Genomic DNA, 24,874 nt, shown 5'->3' on the forward strand with positions numbered 1-24,874 from the left:
AGAACAAGGTGATAAACAATTTTATAAAATTTGGGATCTATTTTATCAGTGGTTAGACAATAAAATATAGTAATGAAATATGTAGACTTTTAGAAAATAATAAATATATAAAGATGTATTCTTTTCTTATTATATCTACAAAATGATTCTAGGATAGATCTGGGATGATAATCTGAATTGTCATAAAACAAATTAAGTAAAATACGATCATTTTGGAAAACATGAATGAATAAAAGTATAGTCAAATGATTGATTAATAATGATATTAATGTATTTAATATATTGATTGAAAATACGAGATTATATACAATGTAATTATAATTGAAGACTATGAAATGGAAGCACAAAACAATTTGTAAACCAACCGGCACACTGTATGTACATATATGGAAGATGATTTGATGTTTTTTATGTTTTGTTTGTTTATGTTTGTTTTAAAAACCAATAAAAATTTATATTAAAAAAAAAAGGAAAGAGCTCCCAAAATATTTCCAGCATGTAAATTGTCCCACCAGAGGCAAAAATACTTTAGACCACTGCTACACAACAGTAAAAGATGCTTATAGGTCTTTACCATGAGCAGCTGTGGGACACTCTGACCACTGCATGATTCACCTTGTACCTGCCTACAGACAAAGATTTAAAACCATTAAACCAACAATTAAATCAGTGAAGATTTGGTCGGATAAGGCAAAGCTGAAACTCCAGGCCTGCCTTGATTGCGCTGATTGGAATGTTTTTGAAGATGCCTCTGCAGACCTAGATGAGCTCACAGATACTGTAACATCATGTGTCAACTTCTGTGAAGACTTATGTGTACCAACAAGGGACCTGCAAATATATAGTAATAATAAACCTTGGTTCACAGCTAAACTTAAGCAGCTACGTCATTCCAAAGACGAAGCCTACAGAAAAGATGACAGAATGCTATACAACCAGGCCAGAAACATATTAACAAGAGAGATCAGAGCAGCAAAAAGAAGCTACTCTGAAAAGTTAAGGAATCAGTTCTCAACAAATGAACCAGCAAACATGTGGAAAACACTTAAAAACATCACTGGCTTCAGCAAACCTCCTTCCCAGGCAGAAGGAAATCAACAACTAGCAGATGACCTGAATGTGTTTTACTGCAGGTTTGAAAGGAAACTACAGCCACCTATTCTCCACAATCCCCTCTCAAACACACCAACAACAGCCACGCCTCCTACAACTGACCCCAACCCATTGGGTTCACAACCTCTGGTGATCACAGAAAAAGAAGTGCAAGATCTATTACACAGACAAAAGCCAGGAAAAGCACCAAGACCAGACAAGATAACTCCTTCTTGCTTAAAAGTCGGTGCTGACCAATTGGCCCCCATCTTCACCCGAATCTTCAATAGATCACTAGAGATGTGTTATGTTCCTTCCTGCTTCAAACACTCTATCATCCCAGTGTCAAAGAAGCCCTACATCAAGGAACTGAATGACTACAGACCAGTTGCTCTCACATCTATAGTTATGAAAATCTTTGAAAGGCTTGTGCTGTCCCACCTGAAAACCATCATGGATCTGCTCTTAGTTCCCATGCAGTTTGCATACTGAGCAAATAGACCAACAGATGATGCTGTTAACATGGCTCTGCATGCCTACAACACCTTGAATCTCCAAATACCTATGCAAGGGTCCTTTTGTAGACTTCAGTTCAGCATTCAATACCATCATTCCAGGCACTCTTCTAAGTAAATTAAACCAACTAGCGGTACCTGAACACACTTGTAAGTGGATCATAAGCTTCCTAACAGACAGGAAGCAGCAGGTGAAGCTAGGCAGAATCACATTCAATACCTGTACAATCAACACAGCCGCCCCGCCCCAAGGCTGTATGCTTTCCCCACTTCTCCCTATATACCAATGACTGCATCTCAAATGATCCATCTGTTAAAATACTGAAGTTTGCTGATGACACAACAGTGATTGGTCTCATTCAAGACAATGACGAATCTGCAGACAGGAGGTTATACAACTTGCCTCGTGGTGTAACTGGAACAATCTGAAACTGAACACACTCAAAACCATAGAAATGATGGTAGACTTTAGAAGAAACCCTCCCATACTACCACCTCTTACAATACTAGACAACACAGTATCAACAGTAGAGACCTTCAAATTTCTAGGTTCTACTCTATCACATGACCGAAAATGGACACTTAACATCAAAAAATCATCAAAAAAGCACAACAAAGAATGTTCTTTCTGCACCAACTCAGAAAGCTCAAACTGCCCAAGGACCTGCTGATTCAGTTCTACAGAGGAATGATTGAGTCTGTCATCTGCACCTCTATAACTGTCTGGGTTGGTTCTGCAACCAAACAGGACAGACACAGACTTCAGAGAGTAATTAGGACTGCAGAAAAAACAATTACTACCCACCTGCCTTCAATCGAGGACCTGTATACTGCACGAGTCAAAAAGAGGCTGTGAAAATATTTACAGATCCTCACATCCTGGACATAGACTGTTTCAACTCCTTCCCTCAAAACGATGCTATAGACTAGAGCATTGCATACCAGAACAACTAGACACAAGAACAGTTTTTTCCCGAAAGCCACCACTCTGCTAAACAAATAATTCCCTCAACCCTGTTCAACTATTACAAAAGTCTGCAGCACTATTACTGTTAATCTTGTCATCACTCCTTATTACCCATCCTCTCCCACTTGTGACTGTATGACTGTAACTCTGTCGCTTATATACTTACGATTTATATTGACTGTTTCCTAGTATGATTGATTGCTTATTGTACCCTATGACTATCATTAGGTGTCGTACCTTATGATTCTTGACTCCTGACGAATGTATCTTTTCTTTTATGTATACTGAGAGTATTTACACCAAGACAAATTCCTTGTGTGTCCAATCACACTTGGCCAATAAAGTATTCTATTCTATTCTATTTACGATAGCATTTCGTGGATTGTTTTGCATTGTAAAATTGTATTGGTAAAACATTACATTTGTTTTTTATTTATTTATTTAGTGAGTCCTATGCATTACTCTTAGTGATTTATTCTTTTCTGTGGAAAAAAAGTTAAAATATAACAGCAACATAAAATAAAAATATAACACAAAATAATAACAAATTAAAGGCCACAAAGGACAAAATATCTACCACAAGTCAGTGTTCCAATTCTAGCTTTTCCCAGCTCTTCTCCAACATTTAACACTAAACTTGAATCGAGAATATGGTTGTCATTTAAGCTAAACCTTTCTATATTTGTATTATTAACATTTATTGTTTGTAGAACAGTATATGAAAGGATGAGAAACATCTCTGCCTCCAGATGAAAGGACTCAGATTAATGAAAATGACAAACACACACGTTGCAGCAGCCTGATATAACAACCTCTTCTATATGTCTTGTGATATCACATTCATACCCCAAAGAAATAATGCTAATGATGTGGCAGCCCAATACTGCTTCTGATATTCTAATGCAGGGGTGTCAAACTCACGTCGTCACGGCATCATCATGTGATCACAACCTTTTCCCCTTCACTAAACCAGGTGTGGGCATAGCAAGCATGTGACACATTCTGTCCTTGGGCCACGAGTTTGACAGCCCTGTTCTAATGAAAGTAGAGTACTCCTGGAAGCATCATTATGCTCAGGTGCAATTTTACATAGCATTAGTAGTGAAATGTAACAATTTTAATCAAAATCTGGAAAGTTATAAACTGTTCACCTTACCTTATAACCATTTTTGCCCTTTGCGCATAAAATATGAATGCTACCCATATGATCAACTCTTATGCACAGTGTATAATATAGAGCAGGGGTCCCCAACCGCCGGTCCGCGACCGGTGCCGACCGCGGAACAAGCCTTACCGGGCCGCTGGTTGCTGGGCGCCGCCATCTTTTTGGTAAAAAAGCAATTTTTCAAAAAGATGGCGGCGCCAGCGCTTCGATGAGCTTTTCCGGGTAGAAAGCCATTTCTACCCGAAAAAGCTCACCGGAAGCGCTAGCGCCGCTTATTTTTAAAAATCACTTCGATGACGTCACCGGAAGTGATTTTCGTCAAAAAAGATGGTGGCGTCCAGCTGACGCCGGAACCGGGCACAGGCGCCCAGCTGACGCCGGAACCGGGCCGCGGCGTCGAAAAGGTTGGGGATCCCTGATATAGAGTAAATTAGGTCTAGTGAAAAGTATGATAATATCATATAAAATGATCTGTTTTGACCTTTGTTAAAATGTACTATGTGATTTAATTCTACCAATTCAAATCCCTGCATCACATCTAATGAGAAATAAATTTATTCAGTCCAACGAGGTTTTAAAATCTGTAGTAGTAAAATATCAGTTTATATTCTGTTAAATAAGAATTCTGTCTATTTCAAAGACAATATGGGGGATAGAAAAAATGCTTCATAAGGCAACACTTTGAAAAGGTAATTAAAAATATGCAAATTTTTGGTGGCATTGCATGGTAACTAACGATTTCAGGCAAGATCATGAAAACTTGTAGTATTTTCATGAAGGAAGGCCTTTGATGGGAATTCTTTGTTATTTTGAAAATTTGCAGTTTGCATTGCTGTGAATAGATACAGAAATTTTACATTGCTTACTTTTGCAGGCTATATGAGTTTACTGATTTTTTTTTAAAAAAACCATGCAGTAGTCTACATCAGGACTGTCAAACTCTGGCCCATGAGCCGGATGCATTACATGCTGCCCATGCCCACGCTCAGTTTAGTGAAGGGGAAAAAAGTCCTGATATGTCAAGTGACCTTGCCATGATGACATGAGTTTGACACTCCTGGTCTACATGATCGCCAAGCATGTATGTAATTTCAGTGTATGATTTTGTGTATCTTGTAATCCTTATGTCATGCCCCAGCATATAACTTCTATATACTGTTGTTACTCTCTAGCCCCATCTAGTGGCCAGAGAGACAAATACCAAGTATATTATTTGAAACTGACCCCACCCCATTATCCATCAGCCCACACTCTCAAAACAAATGCACGCTGGGAAGGCAGACTCCTTCCTTTAGCATTTGGCAAAGGCAGAAGCACAAAGAAGAATCCATCTTAATTTGTGGCACATGGTCATCCAAGGACAAACCCACATCCTACATACAGAGCATGGCTGGTGAGATTTAAATTATTTGTATTTACTAATTGTTATGTTCAGCAGTAACTCAATACTGCCTAACTTGTGTTTGGTTCTCATTACATGTATTCCTATTTTCCCCAGTTTCACCATATTCTATTCTTTCAATAAAGCATTCAAATCTACACACATGGTCTGTTTTATTGGAGGATAGATGGGTTTAGCTGCATGTTTTTTTTAAACAAATTTTATTCAGTTTTTCACATTAAAAACAAAAATCTCTTTTTAGTGGACAACATATTTCCGGGTCATCACCTTTACATACAAATATGACAGCAATTATACATTCATATATGCATACTTAATTCTATTATTACCTTTTCCATTCCAAATTTTCAGTGAAAGAAACACACATTAATTCTAGCCTCTTTCATTAATCTCAATCGAAATATCTTTTTGTTTCATTTCAATTATTTTAAATATAATCCTTTAATATTTATTTTAAAAATAAAGATAAACAATATGTGTTTGAATAATAATAATAATAATAGTAATAAAGGTTACCAATGTCTCTCCTTGCTTTTAATAGTCTATATTAACTTATTAATTTAGTTGGTTCTTTAGTCTGTCATATTCCCTTTCCATTACACATTCTTTTTATAAATCCTAGATTAATACAAATTTTAACACTAAAGAAAAAAAAAATAAGTATAGGTTTCCCCCCTTTTACTGTTTTGAGTGTGACACCTCAATGATTAAAATATACCTTTATTCCCTCATCTTGATTCCCAATAAACCATTTTTTAAGAAGTTACAATAATAATCATTACATCTTTTCAATTGGATTCCGCAGCATATTTTCCCCCCTTAATTTTTAATAAGAGTTATCAGTATCTATATTACCCTATTTTCTAAATATTTTTAATTGCAGAAATATTCTTATTACCCTTTGTCACCCTGCAGAATCCCCTTTTTAATTCATCAACCATTATCTCTGAAAAAACAATTTCTTTTCAACATTTTACTATTTCTGTATTTCTTTATTTCATGCACCTATTTCTTACTGCTTCTCCTCCCCCTCTTTTCCCCATATCTTTTCTCATTCCAGTTTATATCCCTCTCTTTCTTAATATCTTCCTTTCCCCTTTTCTGCTGGGTCTTTCTGCCTTTCCCAACTTCACAGGTATTCCCCCTTTTGATTGCCTTCTTAAATCTCAACTTTTTAGCCTTCCTTCTTTCCTCACTTCTTTGTAGTGTTCTTTGTGTTAATTGTCTATTTAAAATGTCTTCTCCTTGAGTCGACTTCTCCTCCTCTGAAGCTCTTTCTTCTTGTTCTTCAATCGCCATTTCCATTTTTTCGAACACAGAACAAAGTGATTCGCCTCTTTCCTGTAGTAATTCTCTCATATTTTTAAGTTCCATTTTTAATTCCTGAAGAGATATCATCATTACACACTCTTATATTTTATGATCGTTAAAGTCCACAAAAAAAACCCTTTAACTTTCCTTCTTTCTTCTTTCAATTTTCTAAAGTTCTCAATTGTTCCAGCCCAGGGTCTATACCAAAAACATCAATCAATCCCACAGTCAGTCTTTCCTTGCTTTTTTCTTTATTCTGGTTCTGCTTTCACTTTCTAAGATTCTTACTTTGTTTCAATATTTCTTTAATGTTATATCCACACAAGTTCATTCAGAAACAGGATGCTTTCCCTTTTGTTTGAGCTCAAGTTTTTGTCAAAAGGTGGCACTCTCCATGATACAAAGTCTTCACCTTTTTCCCCTTTTTTTTATTTAGGATTTTTTGAACCTCAATATTCCAGCACAGTCCAGTCTCCAATTTGTAAACTTTATTATTATTATTTGACAATCTTAAGTCCAGCTTTATTTTATCCCTGTTTATTGCCAAAATATTTTAGTCCAATTTAGTTAAATCTTTAGTTCCGGCTTCTTCCTTTCCTGGTTCGAAGCCCCGCTTAGCTGTCAAAAATATTTTCTTTTCTTTTTTTCCTGTCCCTTTGTAATTTCGCCGCTCACTTTTCTTTTCTTAAAAAATCCATGTTACCTTAATCCCGGGGTACTTTTGTTTAGTTGTATTGCCCAGTTGTCCCGGTTCAGATGTTATCCACCTCTTTCTTCCCTCCTGCACAAATCTTAATCCAGCTGAGTCCTCCTCTTCGGAGTGGCCATTTTAAACCACTGCTGCAGTTGTCTTCAGGGGTAAAAAGACCAAGCCCAGGGGGGGAGATGCGGCTTCCCTCAACCTGTCTTGCGGCTTCCCCTTACTCCTTCAGCTTCAGCCCCTAATCGTAATTATCGGGGCTCTCCAACAAAAGAGCACGGACCATAGCCACTGAGAGTCACGATCTATGGTCCATCAGTGAGGAGGCTCCGCCTTCTTCCAGTTTAGCTGCATGTTGAGCTGCATACAGACTAACATGTAGTGAGGACAAAACAATGAAACAGTGGCTACCCAGCAAGTGGGATCCAGAGTAATGACTATACAGAGACCTGCTACTCTGCCAACACAGTTACCTGCATACAACCATATAGCACAGTGATCCCCAACTTTTTTTACGCCGCGGCCCGGTACCGGCATCAGCTGAGCGCCGCGGCCCGGTACCAGCATCAGCTGGGCACCACCATCTTTTTTTGATGAAAAAGTGCTTCCGGTGAGGTCACCGGAAGCCTTTTTCATCAAATAATGCGGCATCAGCTTCTGGTGAGCTTTTCCGGGTAGAAATGGCTTTCTCCGGAAAAGCTCACCGAAGCGCTGGCGCCGCCATCTTTTTGATGAAAACATGCTTCCGGTGAGCTTTCTACCCGGAAAAGCTCACCGAGCGCTTGGCGCCGCCATCTTTTTGATGAAACGTGCTTCCGGTGAGCTTTCTACCCGGAAAAGCTCACCGGAAGCACTTTTTTATCAAAAAAAGATGGTGGCGCCCAGCAAGCCAGCGGCCTGGTAGGACTTGTTCCGCAGACCGGTACCGGTCCGTGGACCGGTGGTTGGGGACCCCTGATATAGCAGCCTCTAGAGTCTAGACAGTCAAGCACCTCCAGAAGACACCATGTCACAGAACTGACCATCTTCATACCAGACAAGGTCTCAAGTCTCTAATTCTTCCAAATAGTCATCAGCCAGTAGTGCACTTGCCATTGCCATTAAGCTGCAAAAGCATGAGCAGACTTTGCTGAACTAGTGTTAGGATTAGGATTAGTGTTTGAAGAATAACAGCAAGGTTGATGGGGTGTAAAGATTGATAACCATTGAATTACAACCTGTATTCTTATCTTTTTCTTCTATTATAATTAACACCTTTATCTCTTTCTTTTTGTAGATTATAAATACTAAAGTTGGATCATCAACAAGGTCTTGACTATTCAGCTTGTATTTTATTTTCTGATTTATATTTTTTTGCCAATATGTAAGACAGAGCATTTATTTGTTGAGATTTGAAGTTGCCATTTGTTTGACCATTCTGATACATAGTCAAGATCTTTTTGAAGGGTAGCAGTATTATCTGTGGTATTGAACAGCTTTACATCATCAGCAAAGAGAACGCAGTTGCTCTTAATATGATCACAGAGGTCATTTATATAGAGTATGAAAAGAGTTGGTCCTAGAACACTGCCTTGGGGGACACCACTATTGACAGGTACAGAATTTGATAGGACACTCCCAATTTTGACCATTTGTTGTCTGTTTGACAGGAATGCTTCTATCCAGTTATGCAGTTGTCCAGATATACCATAAGATTTTAGTTCTAGGTGTAGTTTGTCATGTACCACTGAATCAAAGGCTTTACAGAAGTCTATGCAGATTGCGTCTGTTGATTTGCCCTGATCAAGTTGTGTAGTCCATATGTTTTTGCAGTGTAAGAGTTGCAGATTACAGGATAGTTTTTTTCTGAAACCAAATTGTTTATTGGAGAATAGCTACCGTATTTGCCGGCGTATAAGACGACTGGGCGTATAAGACGACCCCCCAACATTTCCACTCAAAATATAGAGTTTGTTATATACTCGCCGTATAAGACTACCCCTCTTCCACACACCTTCCACTTTTGCACTTTTTTTTTTTTTGACGCACTTTTCTGCTTTGGACAATTTTGAAATGAGCTAATCCAATTTTGAACCAAGAATATGCCAATAGCTATGGAGTTTGTGGATCACAATCCAATTAAAAATATATGGGACAAAAAAGGAAATTAAGATGGATGCTGAATCAATCAATATTAAAATAAAAGGAATTTATTCAATTTACTGAAAGAGAACTGGACTTTTTTAAAAAAGAGAATAGAAAATGTCACTACAAAAGGTATGGGACACAGCTAAGGCATATATTAGGCCAGTGGTTCCCAAAGTGGGCGGTACTGCCTCCTGGGGGGCGTTGGGATGCCTTAGGGGCGGTAAGAGGCAAGGGGGCTGGCAGGGGGGCGCTAAGAGGTGGCAGGGGGCGTTCGGTGGTGCCAGCCCCACAGGCTCATTGATTGCCAGCCACGCAGCCCATTGACTGTTTCATCGCTCTGTAGCCGGCGCCTTGAATGTGGAACCCGCGTGCGGTAAGCCTTGCCAAGCCTGGGGGGGGGAGAGGTGGGAGGTGGTGGAAAGAGGCTGCCCTCTCCGGTGGAAGTGGCGGAGGCATGCCAGAAGGCTCAAAAGCAAAACCCTCCCAAGGCACGCAGTGGAAGAGGTGGGTGGTCCAGCATTAGGGCCCCCTTCCCTGAAGAACAAGGGAGCGCACAGCGCCTGCCCAGCCTCTGTCTCTCCAGCCAGCTGGGTTTACATGCGGGAAGCGGTTGGGTGCAGCTGCGGCTCTCCAAGGCGCATGGCTCAGTTCGGTTCGGCTCTACATGGCCGTCCCGGACCTAGAACCTAGCCTCCCTCTGCAGCCCAGTTCTTCTGACCAAGCCCTGCGCTTGCTTGCTTGCTTAATTTCGAAGTGATCGTTCCCTCTGCCTCCCCTGGTCTGGGCTGCTTCCGCACGCCTTCCTCCTCCCGGGCGGAGCATAAAGATGGGCAAAACGCTTCACTGAAGTTGGGAGTCTGTGAGCATGTGCAGAGTACCTCCCCTTGCTGGTGGTTTAACTGCATGTCGAGCTGCACACAGACTAACATGTAGTTAGGACAGAATTTAATTTCAGAGTTATACTCTATTTGAATTTGAGGAGTACCAGGTAGAAAATATTTTTGATAAGGGGTTTAAAACTCCATTTGCATTTAGCATTGGCGTGGATATGCAGAAGATATGCAGTTCAAAGATAAAGATAATAGATGTAATTCATGATAATTTATTGAAGATTAAGAGAGAAAACAGCTGTGCATTAAAGAATATATTTAATTATAATATTTACAAATATACATGAGTTAGGCTATAATTCCTACAATCCATAGTTAGCATCCAGAATGTGTGCAATTACAAAAGTAAGGTTTCCAATTATTGAAATAATATCAGAATTAGTCACGATCTGAGGAATGAGGGATTTTCAGTCAGCTACTTTGAAAAAAAAAAATCTGACTGCCTCTATTGATCTTTCACATCTGCAAAAAATCCACTGCTGGTTACATTCTCAGAAACCACAATCTGCAGTCTTTTTTTACCTTGAAACCTGAGCAGTGGCAGGACCAGGAAGAAGGTGTGTGGTAAGATGAGAAAGAGTAGCTTTGTTTTTCCTTGATATTCAGTCTAGATAGGCATGTAAGATGCTACATTATTCCCAGAAAAGTTTAAGTTTGATCTGTGATAGCTCAATTACCCTTGAGCTGGATGCTTCCTGGAATAAAGACTGCCTGCAGGTTTTTTTATTAACATATGTACATAAATGGAAAATGAATGAAATAATAGTGTAAAAAAAAATCAGTTCTAGGAGGTAGTGCATCATCTTCTTGAAAGCTATGGTCAAGCATTGTGGCACAAAAGCAGGACGATGGATAATATGCAGGCATTGTAAATATATGCACACCTGAAACAAGTTCACTAATAACATTTCTGATTTCTCCATTATGTAAAAATTATTACAGCAATATGTCTTTTTTTCCACCTTCTCCCTTCCTCTTTTACCATTTTGAGTGTCAAGAGAAGTACAAAATTCTGGCTCTTGCTCTTCAGGCTGCCTCAACCATTGTTAATTGATGTTGTTGTATTGTGTCTTTGATATTGTCTCTCCATCTTTCGGGTCTATATTTATGTATATTTAAATACATTACACATAGCAATATGTAATATATTTAAATCATTACTGATGTGGCATTCACTTCATTCTTGTTAAGTGCTACTGATATAGCTTCTTATTCACATTTTTTAAAAAAATAGAATTTGTTTTCAGTGTTTAAAGATATATTACATACAATTTGGATCTTGGTTTTGCAAAATTGGTCAATGTTCCAAAATGAAAACTACTTGCCAAGCTCCACCCTGAATAAACTATTATGACTAAGTTACAACTCGTTAAAAATATGTTGCGGAATAGAAATGTTGACAAAGTGTTTATAAAATATGTTGCTCATATCTTGAAGTGCTGGAGATTGTACTACTGAAGTGTTCAGAGCTGTAATACTTTGGCAATTTCCCATTCTTTTTTTCATTTTGGGTGTGTGATAATATCAGCTTTTCAGCACTTCTTATTGCCTTTAAAACTTTGCTGTTTGGTGCTGATCTAATAAAAAAGTATCTTTTTTAAGGATTACCGTCTTTTGGGGTTTCAGAAAGGAGAGAATTAATTAGCATATTTACCTGAAAGAATAATGCTCTAGAAAAACCTATTGTAGGATAAGGGATAAAAGAAAGTTTGATTTTGGAATTTGAAGATTAGACTTGATTTGACTAGAGAAATATTGTGGGTTGTTAAATATATGGATATGATTTATTTAGAATTAGATTTTTATACGTTAGATTAAAATTAAAGATTATATGATTATTGGTTTTTAAATATTGGTTATTAATATTTTAAACATTTTCAGGTATTGATATTAGAGGTTGTTGTATTTTCACTGTACTGAAAAAGTCAAGGTCACTTTTTATATTTATTTTATGCATTTTTGACAACTTTGAACTTCTCCCTTTTATTCCCTTCCCCCCTTTCCCTTTATGTTAATTTGTATTTCATTGGTTTTTTTAATTTAATAAAGCTATATAAAAAAATAGAGTAACCTATTGTATAGCATTAAGGACATGATTGAAGAGGAAAAACATTTAGCAAGAGCCAAAAATCAGCTATAAGTATTATTCCTTTACATTTTATAGGGAAGATGGGAATTCTGGATATAGTTGTTAATCTACTCTACTGGAATATTATTTTCCCTCCCAAAACCTCAAAACAAAAACATCTACCTTGCATTTTTTAAAATAAATTGTATTCCAACTATTTTTATAGCAATGAAATTTGCACCAGCTGATGAGTTATTGACAATGTGACAAACATTCCATCAACATAAGACTCAGACTACCCTGGAACCTGAAGTGCAAGTCTAATCCCAAGCTGCAAGCTATACCAGAGTCATTCCCGCACAGGCCCATTGATCAAGTCTGGTGAGTTATTATTCCTTTACAACAGTTAATATTGCCAACATGCAGTAACACATAGGGAAGCCATATAGCTGATTCAAGTAAGAGAAACCCCAGCTGTTTACTAAATTTTACATCTTTCGATACACAATTTGGTCAGTGTTAGTATGTTATAAAACAGAACTGCTTAGTTTTAAAATACTGGAAATGCTCATCATTAAATTCAAAGCTTCCCGAGGCATTGCAGCTGGTCCTCAACTTACGACAGTTTATTTAGTGACTGTTCAAGATTACAACAGCATTGACAAAAAATGACTTATGAGTTTGTCAACTCTTACAATCACTGCAGCATCCCCATGGTCACGTGATCAAAATTCAAATGCTTGGCAACTGACTCATATTTACAACCTTTGCAGTGTTCCAGGGCCATGTGGTCACCTTCTGACAAACAAAGTCAATGTGGAAGCTAGATTTGCTTAACAAACATGTTACTAATTTAATAGCTGCAGTGATTCACTTAACTGTGGCAAGAAAAATTGTAAAATGAGACAAAATTCACTTAACTGTCTTGCTAAATGCTCTGTCTTACATATTGGCAAAAAAATCAGAAAATAAAATACAAGCTGAATAGTCAAGATCTTGTTGATGACCCATGCTCTGTAAAGGACCTTGGAATACTCACCTCTAATGATCTAAGTGCTAGAGCCCACTGCAACTACATAGCCAAAAAGGCATTAAGAGTTGTTAACCTAATCCTACGTAGCTTTTTCTCTGGTAATATCACACTACTAACCATAGCATACAAAACATTTGCTAGACCAATACTCGAATACAGTTCATCAGTCTGGAACCCACATTATGTATCTGATATTAGCACAATTGAGAAAGTCCAGAAATATTTCACAAGAAGAGTTCTCCACTCCTCTACTCGTTGTAGAATACCTTATGCCACCAGACTTGAAATTCTAGAACTAGAAAACCTTGAATTACGCCGTCTTCGGTCTGACTTAAGCATGGTATATAAAATCATACATTGCAATGTCCTACCTGTCAATGAATACTTCAGCTTCAACCATAACAACACAAGAGCACACAATAGATACAAACTCAAAGTAAACCGCAAACTTGATTGCAGGAAATACGACTTCAGCAATAGAGTGGTCAACGTCTGGAATACTCTACCCGACTCTGTAGTTTCTTCCCCAAACCCCAAAAACTTTAACCTTAGACTGTCTACTATTGACCTCACCCCTTTCCTAAGAGGCCTGTAGGGGCGTGCATAAAGCGCACCAACGTGCCTACCGTCCCTGTCCTATTGTTTCTCTTATTCTTTTATTTTTCTTATATGTACCCATTTCATGTATTCACAACTATGTATACATTTATACTTATTATCTTGTAAACAATTGGCAAATCAAATAAATAAATAAATAAAAATAAATAAAGAGGCAAGGGGGCCGGCAGGGGGGCGCTAAGAGGTGGCAGGGGGGCGTTCGAGGTGCCAGCCCCACAGGCTCACTGATTGCCAGCCACGCAGCCCATTGACTGTTTCATCGCTCTGTAGCCGGCGCCTTGAATGTGGAACCCGCGTGCGGTAAGCCTTGCCAAGCCTGTGGGGGGGAGAGGTGGGAGGTGGTGGAAAGAGGCTGCCCTCTCCGGTGGAAGCGGCAGAGGCATGCCAGAAGGCTCAAAAGCAAAACCCTCCCAAGGCACGCAGTGGAAGAGGTGGGTGGTCCAGCATTAGGGTCCCCTTCCCTGAAGAACAAGGGAGCGCACAGCGCCCGCCCAGCCTCTGTCTCTCCAGCCAGCTGGGTTTACATGCGGGAAGCGGTTGGGTGCAGCTGCGGCTCTCCAAGGCACATGGCTCAGTTCGGTTCGGCTCTACATGGCCGTCCCGGACCTAGAACCTAGCCTCCCTCTGCAGCCCAGTTCTTCTGACCGAGCCCTGCGCTTGCTTGCTTGCTTAATTTCGAAGTGATCGTTCCCTCTGCCTCCCCTGGTCTGGGCTGCTTCCGCACGCCTTCCTCCTCCCAGGCGGAGCATAAAGATGGGCAAAACGCGTCACTGAAGTTGGGAGTCTCTGAGCATGTGCAGAGTACCTCCCCTTGCTGGTGGTTTAACTGCATGTCGAGCTGCACGCAGACTAACATGTAGTTAGGACAGAATTTAATTTCAGAGTTATACTCTATTTGAATTTGAGGAGTACCAGGTAGAAAATATTTTTGATAAGGGGTTTAAAACTCCATTTGCATTTAGCATTGGCGTGGATATGCAGAAGATATGCAGTTCAAAAATAAAGATAATAGATGTAATTCATAATTTATTGAAGATTAAGAGAGAAAACAGCTGTGCATTAAACAATATATTTAATTATAATATTTACAAATATACATGAGTTAGGCTATAATTCCTACAATCCATAGTTAGCATCCAGAATGTGTGCAATTACAAAAGTAAGGTTTCCAATTATTGAAATAATATCAGAATTAGTCACGATCTGAGGAATGAGGGATTTTCAGTCAGCTACTTTGAAAAAAAAAAATCTGACTGCCTCTATTGATCTTTCACATCTGCAAAAAATCCACTGCTGGTTACATTCTCAGAAACCACAATCTGCAGTCTTTTTTTACCTTGAAACCTGAGCAGTGGCAGGACCAGGAAGAAGGTGTGTGGTTAAGATGAGAAAGAGTAGCTTTGTTTTTCCTTGATATTCAGTCTAGATAGGCATGTAAGATGCTACATTATTCTCAGAAAAGTTTAAGTTTGATCTGTGATAGCTCAATTACCCTTGAGCTGGATGCTTCCTGGAATAAAGACTGCCTGCAGGTTTTTTTATTAACATATGTACATAAATGGAAAATGAATGAAATAATAGTGTAAAAAAAAATCAGTTCTAGGAGGTAGTGCATCATCTTCTTGAAAGCTATGGTCAAGCATTGTGGCACAGAAGCAGGACGATGGATAATATGCGGGCATTGTAAATATATGCACACCTGAAACAAGTTCACTAATAACATTTCTGATTTCTCCATTATGTAAAAATTATTACAGCAATATGTCTTCTTTTCCACCTTCTCCCTTCCTCTTTTACCATTTTGAGTGTCAAGAGAAGTACAAAATTCTGGCTCTTGCTCTTCAGGCTGCCTCAACCATTGTTAATTGATGTTGTTGTATTGTGTCTTTGATATTGTCTCTCCATCTTTCGGGTCAATATTTATGTATATTTAAATACATTACACATAGCAATATGTAATATATTTAAATCATTACTGATGTGGCATTCACTTCATTCTTGTTAAGTGCTACTGATATAGCTTCTTATTCACATTTTTTTAAAAAAATAGAATTTGTTTTCAGTGTTTAAAGATATATTACATACAATTTGGATCTTGGTTTTGCAAAATTGGTCAATGTTCCAAAATGAAAACTACTTGCCAAGCTCCACCCTGAATAAACTATTATGACTAAGTTACAACTCCTTAAAAATATGTTGCGGAATAGAAATGTTGACAAAGTGTTTATAAAATATGTTGCTCATATCTTGAAGTGCTGGAGATTGTACTACTGAAGTGTTCAGAGCTGTAATACTTTGGCAATTTCCCATTCTTTTTTTAATTTTGGGTGTGTGATAATATCAGCTTTTCAGCACTTCTTATTGCCTTTAAAACTTTGCTGTTTGGTGCTGATTTAATAAAAAAGTACCTTTTTTAAGGATTACCGTCTTTTTGGGTTTCAGAAAGGAGAGAATTAATTAGCATATTTACCTGAAAGAATAATGCTCTAGAAAAACCTATTGTAGGATAAGGGATAAAAGAAAGTTTGATTTTGGAATTTGAAGATTAGACTTGATTTGACTAGAGAAATATTGTGGGTTGTTAAATATATGGATATGATTTATTTAGAATTAGATTTTTATACGTTAGATTAAAATTAAAGATTATATGATTATTGGTTTTTAAATATTGGTTATTAATATTTTAAACATTTTCAGGTATTGATATTAGAGGTTGTTGTATTTTCACTGTACTGAAAAAAGTCAAAGGTCACTTTTTATATTTATTTTATGCATTTTTGACAACTTTGAACTTCTCCCTTTTATTCCCTTCCCCCCTTTCCCTTTATGTTAATTTGTATTTCATTGGTTTTTTTAATTTAATAAAGCTATATAAAAAATAGAGTAACCTATTGTATAGCATTAAGGACATGATTGAAGAGGAAAAACATTTAGCAAGAGCCAAAAATCAGCTATAAGTATTATTCCTTTACATTTTATAGGGAAGATGGGAATTCTGGATATAGTTGTTAATCTACTCTACTGGAATATTATTTTCCCTCCCAAAACCTCAAAACAAAAACATCTACCTTGCATTTTTTAAAATAAATTGTATTCCAACTATTTTATAGCAATGAAATTTGCACCAGCTGATGAGTTATTGACAATGTGACAAACATTCCATCAACATAAGACTATTCTGGAACCTGAAGTGCAAGTCTAATCCCAAGCTGCAAGCTATACCAGAGTCATTCCCACACAGGCTCATTGATCAAGTCTGGTGAGTTATTATTCCTTTACAACAGTTAATATTGCCAACATGCAGTAACACATAGGGAAGCCATATAGCTGATTCAAGTAAGAGAAACCCCAGCTGTTTACTAAATTTTACATCTTTCGGTACACAATTTGGTCAGTGTTAGTATGTTATAAAACAGAACTGCTTAGTTTTAAAATACTGGAAATGCTCATCATTAAATTCAAAGCTTCCCGAGGCATTGCAGCTGGTCCTCAACTTACGACAGTTTATTTAGTGACTGTTCAAGATTACAACAGCATTGACAAAAAATGACTTATGAGTTTGTCAACTCTTACAATCACTGCAGCATCCCCATGGTCACGTGATCAAAATTCAAATGCTTGGCAACTGACTCATATTTACAACCTTTGCAGTGTTCCAGGGCCATGTGGTCACCTTCTGACAAGCAAAGTCAATGTGGAAGCTAGATTTGCTTAACAAACATGTTACTAATTTAATAACTGCAGTGATTCACTTAACTGTGACAAGAAAAATTGTAAAATGAGACAAAATTCATAACTGTCTTGTAACAACAAATTTTGGGCTTCATTGTGTCAAGACAAGACTACACAAGCATGTTGTGGCTTTTGCTCTGCTACAGTATGCATTGTCAGCTGTGAAGCCTCCAATAGAGAGATGTTTGCCCTTCCAAATCATGTCCAATCAATGCAATTTACCACAGGTAGACTCCTATCAACCATGTCAGCAATGATCAAGAAAAATGGAAGGCATCTGAGTTAAACTTCAAACGTTGTTGCAAAGGGTCTGAATACTTGTGCCAAGTAACTTCCAATGAATTCTTCTGAATTACAATGATAACTGTACATCTATCTATCTACTTATTATCTAGACAAAAAGTTGTATAACTGGTATCCATTTGCTTTTCAAAAGGAAATAAATGGACTCAGGAAGTCCTTTCCAGAATTAATCAGACAATATCTTATGAACCACCAGAACTAAAATAATTGATTTATGAGGATTTTCTTAATGATAAAATATATTTGAATGCAGTTGAATGCATTGTGACTATTTTGAATAGATTTAAAAGGGTGTGGAACCTTTTTAAAAAGTATACTTAAATAGTGTGGTTTGGAAATAAGCCAGGATAAATGTATTTCAAGCTCCTCTTGTTCTGCCACACGCAAGGAAACTGAAAACACATACTTTCTGATAAATATTATCTTTAATTTATTGTTATGTTTAAGAAGCAGAGAAGTTGGTAAGTTGAATGCTTTTTAGTTTGCATTTCAATATGAGCATAACCGATTTGTATATCTCAAATTCATATGGAAATGTGCTGATATGGCCTATTTTAAAGAATTTGCATTTACTTTACCAATACATAAACACACATTCAAAAGGAAAATTTATTAATCTAGGCAAAATTGTATTATTCATGGTACCCTTCTGGGTCAATTTCAGGGGCTGGGAGTGGATGGCCATGAATTGTATTGCTTTGCTTCGTTCCTCTAGGGCTGGTTCCAGATGGTATTGATATAGGAGTGGGGAAATCTAGCCCATATCATTTGTTTTGCAGAGTGCCTCAGAGCTTGACACTATCCCCACACCTGTTTAATTTCTATGCAACCATTGGGTAAAGTTATATAGTAGCACAAGTTGAGGAATGATTACTATGCTGATGATACTCAGCTTTATATTTCTTCCGAGCCAATGAAATAATGTTATGGAGGCTCTGTTTTAGTACTGTGTTTCCCCGAAAATAAGACCTGGTCTTATATTTTTGGAGGGCTACAAAATAAGCACTAGGGCTTATTTTGGGGGAAACACAATTTCAAGGTGATCAGTCAGGCTGGGTGCCCCACCCCACCCCCATGGGCACAAAAGGCGGAGAGCATGGGGGAGTGACATTATCCAGCAGCAACTTGAGCCTGCTGGCCCCTTGGTCACTACACTCTGGGGCTGCACAGCTTGCACAGCGCAGATGAGTTGATTACCTGTCCAAGCAGCAGATGGCAGAGATGCAGGGGGAGGAACACAATCTGGATGCGCTGTGTGGGCTGTGGGAAAGCTGAGAGATGGGGGGATGGAGCAGGAGGCAGCCGTGGGAGGCTTGTCTTCATGTCTCTCAGTTTGCCTGTGGCTTGCATAGAGCATCAGGATCGCCTGACTTCCTCCTGTGCCTCTGCATCCATCTGCTGCCTGTGCCGCCGCGTGAAGACCAGCCTCCTGTGCTGGCCACATCCACCCTTCACTAGGGCTTATTTTATATTAGGTGTATGTGTTGAAATCAGGCTAGGTGTTATTTTCAGGGTAGGTCTTATTTTCAGGGAAACAAGGTATCTCTGGTATATTTGATGGGGAAATTTAAAAAGAGGATTTGGCTCCACCTTTGCAAGCTAAGTGGCTTCCTGGTTCTAGGAATTTATATCTAGTTTGTCCTTGATTTTTTTATTCCAAACCAAACCAGGGCATAATGTGGGTGTCTCCTGGGATTTGCAGCTGTTTGAGGAACAAGTGGCAACTGTGCTAGAGGGCTTTTCCATGACTTCATGTTGAGTGTCAATTGCATTCTTTCCTGAACTAGGTTTTTTTTTTACAGTCATTCATGCCTTAATGAGTAGACTGTCCTATTGTCCCCATAAGAAACTCACAATCTCAAGGATTCTGCCAACCAATAGATCCAAAATCCACCAAGATAACCAGACAAGACTGTCACTCAGAGCCTCCATAGGATCTGTATAGTTAAAATCCAACTCTAAACAAATCGAACTAAGTCACCCTGAACTTAGTCACCAGCTATCTGTCTGTGAATTCAATGACCCCCACCCCTCCACTCTAAGTTTTGCTGTTCTTATCACCATAAGATAATGCCTAAGAAAGGCCCTTACCTGTATTTGGTTGGATTCCTGCTTTGTTGTTCTCCAGCAATGCTCTAAGTATATCAGTAGCTGCTCCTTCTCCTGGAATTCCTCTGAATATCCAATTTGTTTCTGATTTGATTAAATCAGAAACAAACCATTTTTTCCAACCACAATTTCTTTTATTGTTAATAAAATATTAAACCTAGTGTTGACAGTCAAGGAAGAGAAAGCTTATCTCTCCTATCTGAAGTTGTCTCACAAGATAAAAAGAAGGAAGAAGAGAAAAGCAGGATGCTTTAGCATATTCATTTGTTGAATAATTTATTGTTTAGCCTTAGCTATGAAATGGAAGTATAAAAGAGCATATGTAAAGATAAATGCAGAATACACATACACACTCATACACACACACAAAGATACACAACAAGGTATACATGCATATTCAAAAATCCTTAGGCAGCAAAACTTTTTCTGCCAACTTGCTATCAGTAGACAAAATTTGAAATATGAATTAGCTTGGCTTTTAATCTTCAGGGCTTGTTATTTGAGCAAATAACATATACTTATGGGAAAAAAATCATAGCCAACAGATCTATCATACAGAATGTAATTTAAAACATTTGACTACATTATTCAATTATATTATTTATCTGGTTTACATACACATACTTTAGAAGATATGAATTTTTACTGAAGATAATGAACTTCCTCAAATTCATTTCCACAGATAATTGCATTAGCTTCTGTATTGCTTAGTTGCAGAACTATTTTAGGATTACCATGACATACTGAAACAATTGGAGCATCTTTGGGTCATTTTCCTTGATTTCTATTCTAAATAATTCCTTAGAAAATGTCCATGAAACTGATTTAACTTACTGCTTCAGTTGTAGTAAATATAACAAAAAACGCACATTTTTTTCTCTTCTATTGCATAACATATTTTTCTAAACATCTTTGTATCTGAAATATGACTTACTCAGTTCTCCTAGAACAATTTTAAAAACTATATGCATAGGTGGACACATGTTCAAGTTGCTACAAATTCATGACATTCCTACTTATTATCACTATAATTTATCTCATATCAATATATGCACTGATATATGCACACATGTATATTTTTAATGTGAACACAGTTCCAGGATCAAGAAGACACCAGAAATTTTTAATAGTTATTGAACAATATTAGCATTAGGCAGTCCAGATGAGTGAACAATCAGGGAAAAGCAAAATAAAAACATGTGAGCTTGTTGCAGCAAATCCTGCTTCCAATTCAGGACACAAGACCACGAAGGGTTGGAGAACACAGAACACATACTGCTTCAAGCTGGTACAATTTCTTCTTAAAGAAGGCATTCATAAAATTGTTCCAAATTCAGTCATGTAACATAATTTGATGGGGCTAATCTCTTTATTCTTCCAAATAATGTTAGACACCTTGTATTATTTCTGTTAGCTATATTGGCTGAGAATGATGGAGCTGAATCCAACAACTGGAAAATCGGCCTATTCATCTGATTTAGTTCACATCATTTGTGCAACTACATATACTTGTGGTAACTCACAGTATCTTAAAGTAAAATCCTTAGTTTTCTCTGAACTTTTTTAAAAATTACACTCTAAAATGGGTAATTTAGAAGATGATGAAGAAGAAGAACTTTATTGTCATTGTACAAGTACAACGAAACTGTGGATGCACCCCAGCAACTGTTCTCAATACAATAAAACCAAAGCACTTAAAGATGAAAATAAGAAAAATAGAGTACCCATGTCTCCATTTGCAATTAGAGAGTACAATATCTACAAATATACACAAGCTGTATATTGATGAGGATGAAGTTTGATCAACCACCATACTTCATTTTGTTCATGTTAGTTAATTTTTCAAAATAGCTGTAATTACTCTATTATCTCTTTTAAAATTTGTACATCTTACCTAAATAAAAACAAATAAATGCAACCACAAATTCTGAACAGATACATACAGCATATTTCAGTTCCTAGAACAGAGTAGAAGCTGCAGAATTCAACTGTTACAACTACTGGAGACAGTGCTTTATATCCAGAATAAACCACGACATTTATTGAAAGCAGAGTATATGGAGTAAAAATAGTGAGAAAATTATAAAAACTGTCTTGCCATGGTATGGAGATGAATAAATCACCAAGTGAATAAAGTCTACGAAACCTTTCTATGCAAGCCAAGAATAAAGGCATCTGCTATAACAATGGGAGTAAATGTTGACTGATGCAGAGGGTACAGAAAGTGAATGTTTAATGTTCTTGTTCTAAGCAGGTACCTTTGAGTTTGCTGGCCTTCAATTCCAATGATTATTTGTAGCTAGGAGTTAGGGGAGTTTCATATATGCTGTAAAATTCTAGTTTAATATACTGAAGCACATGATAGAAAATGTTGCTTTTTCTTAAAACACACACACACACAAGAAATTCACCACCACTCCTCTGCAGTGAAGGAAGGGATTAAAGAACACACCAACTAATAATAAAGGAGAATATTTGTAGCTCAGGGTTGACATGAGGGGTCCTTGGTGGTCTCTGAGCTTGCTTGAATTCTTGCAGACAGTTCATTACCCAAACTAGGTAATGTGCTGCACTGATGGTTTTAACCGAGTTTGGGTAACGAACCCGTCTGCAAGAATTCAAACAAGCTCAGAGACCATCAAGGAGGCCTCACACCAACTAACAGCTGATCCTAGATGTAAATCAAAGAGAAGAAAAGAGCTCTAGGAAGAGAAAGCTCACGTGGCAGCGGCATTTCTCTGCTTTCCAGCTACTCTTCTCTTATTGAAACTTGGGGGGGGGTCTTTTTTTTGTCCCAGAGCCAACTGAGCCCCTCTGCTCTTTCGGGCACCCCAAACCTTGTTCTCATCCGTAGTGACCTTCCGTGACAAACTAGCACGGGCAGAATCCAGAGCAAGTTAAGGCATGCACTTCCATCAAATACACGCCGGAGTCTTGCGGTTTGGAGAAAGGACAGACAAGCAATCGTGGCTCTCCCGGCGATCAGTTGCCAGGCGGGAAAGCCATGCTTGGCGAAAAGCCATTTTTTCCTCGCTATTCGAACGCGGCTTGTTCTGAAAGTGCATCCAATTCGCTATTTTATTCGAAAACTGAAACGACCAGCGCTCCCGCCACGCCACTTCTAAGGAGTTTCCGGACCTCTAATTCCTCCTCCCGCCCGCGTTCCCTCCTCCTGGCGGTTGCCGCTGTGCCTTCGCCTTCAAAGCGGTCGGCTGCCTTCCCAGCGCAGCCGATCCCGAGCGGGCTGTGTGTGTCCCACTTCGAAGCAGAGAGGTCGGCCGGGTGCGTGGCCAGGGCTGGAAGGGACCAGGGCTGGGCAGCGGACCGCTGGGCGCCCCCGGAGAAGAAGGAAGAGCGCAGGGGACGGAGGACGAAGGTCGCGCTTCCAGCAGCGCCTGGTCGCGAGTCTGGGAATCCTATCTGGCTTCGCCGCCGGCCTGAGCGAGGTGAGCCGGGAAATGTTATTGTGCCTGGCGTCCTTGGGGCGAAGAGGTAGGCGAAGCATGCCGGGCAAGGAGGAGAAAGTTGCTCCTGAGTTCCATTTTACAGCTGTAGGGGTGGGGCCGTTTCCTTTCTTCCTAACAAGAGTTTTTGGGACTGCCTTTGAAGACCTCCGATTGGGTTGGAGCAGGACAGGTTTTTTCCTGCCTTTCCAAGACGCCAGGACTCCTTAACTGGGTCCTTCCATCCATCAGATGGTAGATCTCGAGCAAAGGGAGAGGAGAAAGTATTGAGTTTGCACTTGAAAGCGACAGCAATAACAATCGGGTTTCTCTTTCCCTCGCGTTAAGTAATTAGAAATAAATACATTTCTTCTCCACTCACACCCAGGAAACAGAATATACAACAGGTGTAAGGACTGCTCTGCACTAGGGTGAAAAATGTCGCAACCACAACTCTGCAGACATGAAGAAGAATATGAAAGAAAGGGATAATCCACTCTCAAAAACTACACAAATCCAGCCTTTGCCTGTTTCAGGCTCTTTAGAGGCAGAAGGGAGTTCATAATACTTGTTTGTCGTTTGGACATTGCTAAAAGTGTGGACTGGTCAGGAAAATCTGAGAAGTCTACTAGCTATAATCTGAATGAAACAATACACAAATATTTTCATACTCCAATTCTGCTATATTCTTATGTAGTTTACTATAAAAGTCCTCTTTACTATTTAGTGCATAAATTGCTACCAGGAGTATCTGTTTTTGATTCATTGTTATCTCCACCATCAAAATCCTCCCTTCTTCATCCACAAATATTTGCTTAGCGTTTATTATTTCTTTTACATAGAGTACTACTCTTCTCTTCTTGTGATAAGGAGGTTATATAATTTCCCAATTTTGGGGTATTCCAATAATTGTATTGTTTTTTAATATGTACCTCTTGTATGCAAATTTATGTCCAGCTTTAATTTTTCTAATTTGCTAAAAGTCCTTTTCCTTTTTATAGCCAAATTCAATCAATTTATGTTAATTGACAATAGTTTTATTTCTCCTCCCATAATTTACTTATAAATAGGTTTGTTGTTCTAGTCACTCTTGTCACTCTTGTCTCTGTTCTTTTGCTTTTGCACCCTCTCTTTTGCTACTTCCTCTGCTTCTCTTTCATCTTTCTTTTGTTGTATATCTCTTTCTCCTGTAGCTTCCTCTTGTTGTCTGTCCTCCTTTTCCCCTCTTGCTATCACTTTTTCTTGTGATCCAAAATAGTAGTCATAAAATTGTTCTGCTTTTTCTATGGAATCTAATCTGTGTCTTTGCTCCATCCAAGTCACCAATATTCCCTCTGGTATCAGGCATCTAAAATTTACTCCATTCTTAACATACTGATTTGTTAAAAATTGATATTCC

General features: G+C 38.4%; 1 protein-coding gene across 1 annotated transcript in view; it reads left to right on the forward strand.

Moving 5' to 3' along the window:
• Positions 1–23,200: 23,200 nt before the first annotated feature.
• Positions 23,201–24,874, forward strand: part of ADGRG2 (adhesion G protein-coupled receptor G2) — a 58,219-nt gene continuing 56,545 nt past the window's right edge. The window contains exon 1 of the mRNA XM_026674938.2: positions 23,201–23,478. The gene's annotated coding sequence lies outside the window, so the exon portion shown is untranslated. The remainder of the gene's footprint in view (positions 23,479–24,874) is intronic.

Source organism: Notechis scutatus, chromosome 5, assembly GCF_049901735.1.
Source record: "Notechis scutatus isolate UNSWTSFEM ecotype Mainland chromosome 5, rNotScu1.2, whole genome shotgun sequence".
Taxonomy (NCBI): domain Eukaryota; kingdom Metazoa; phylum Chordata; class Lepidosauria; order Squamata; family Elapidae; genus Notechis; species Notechis scutatus.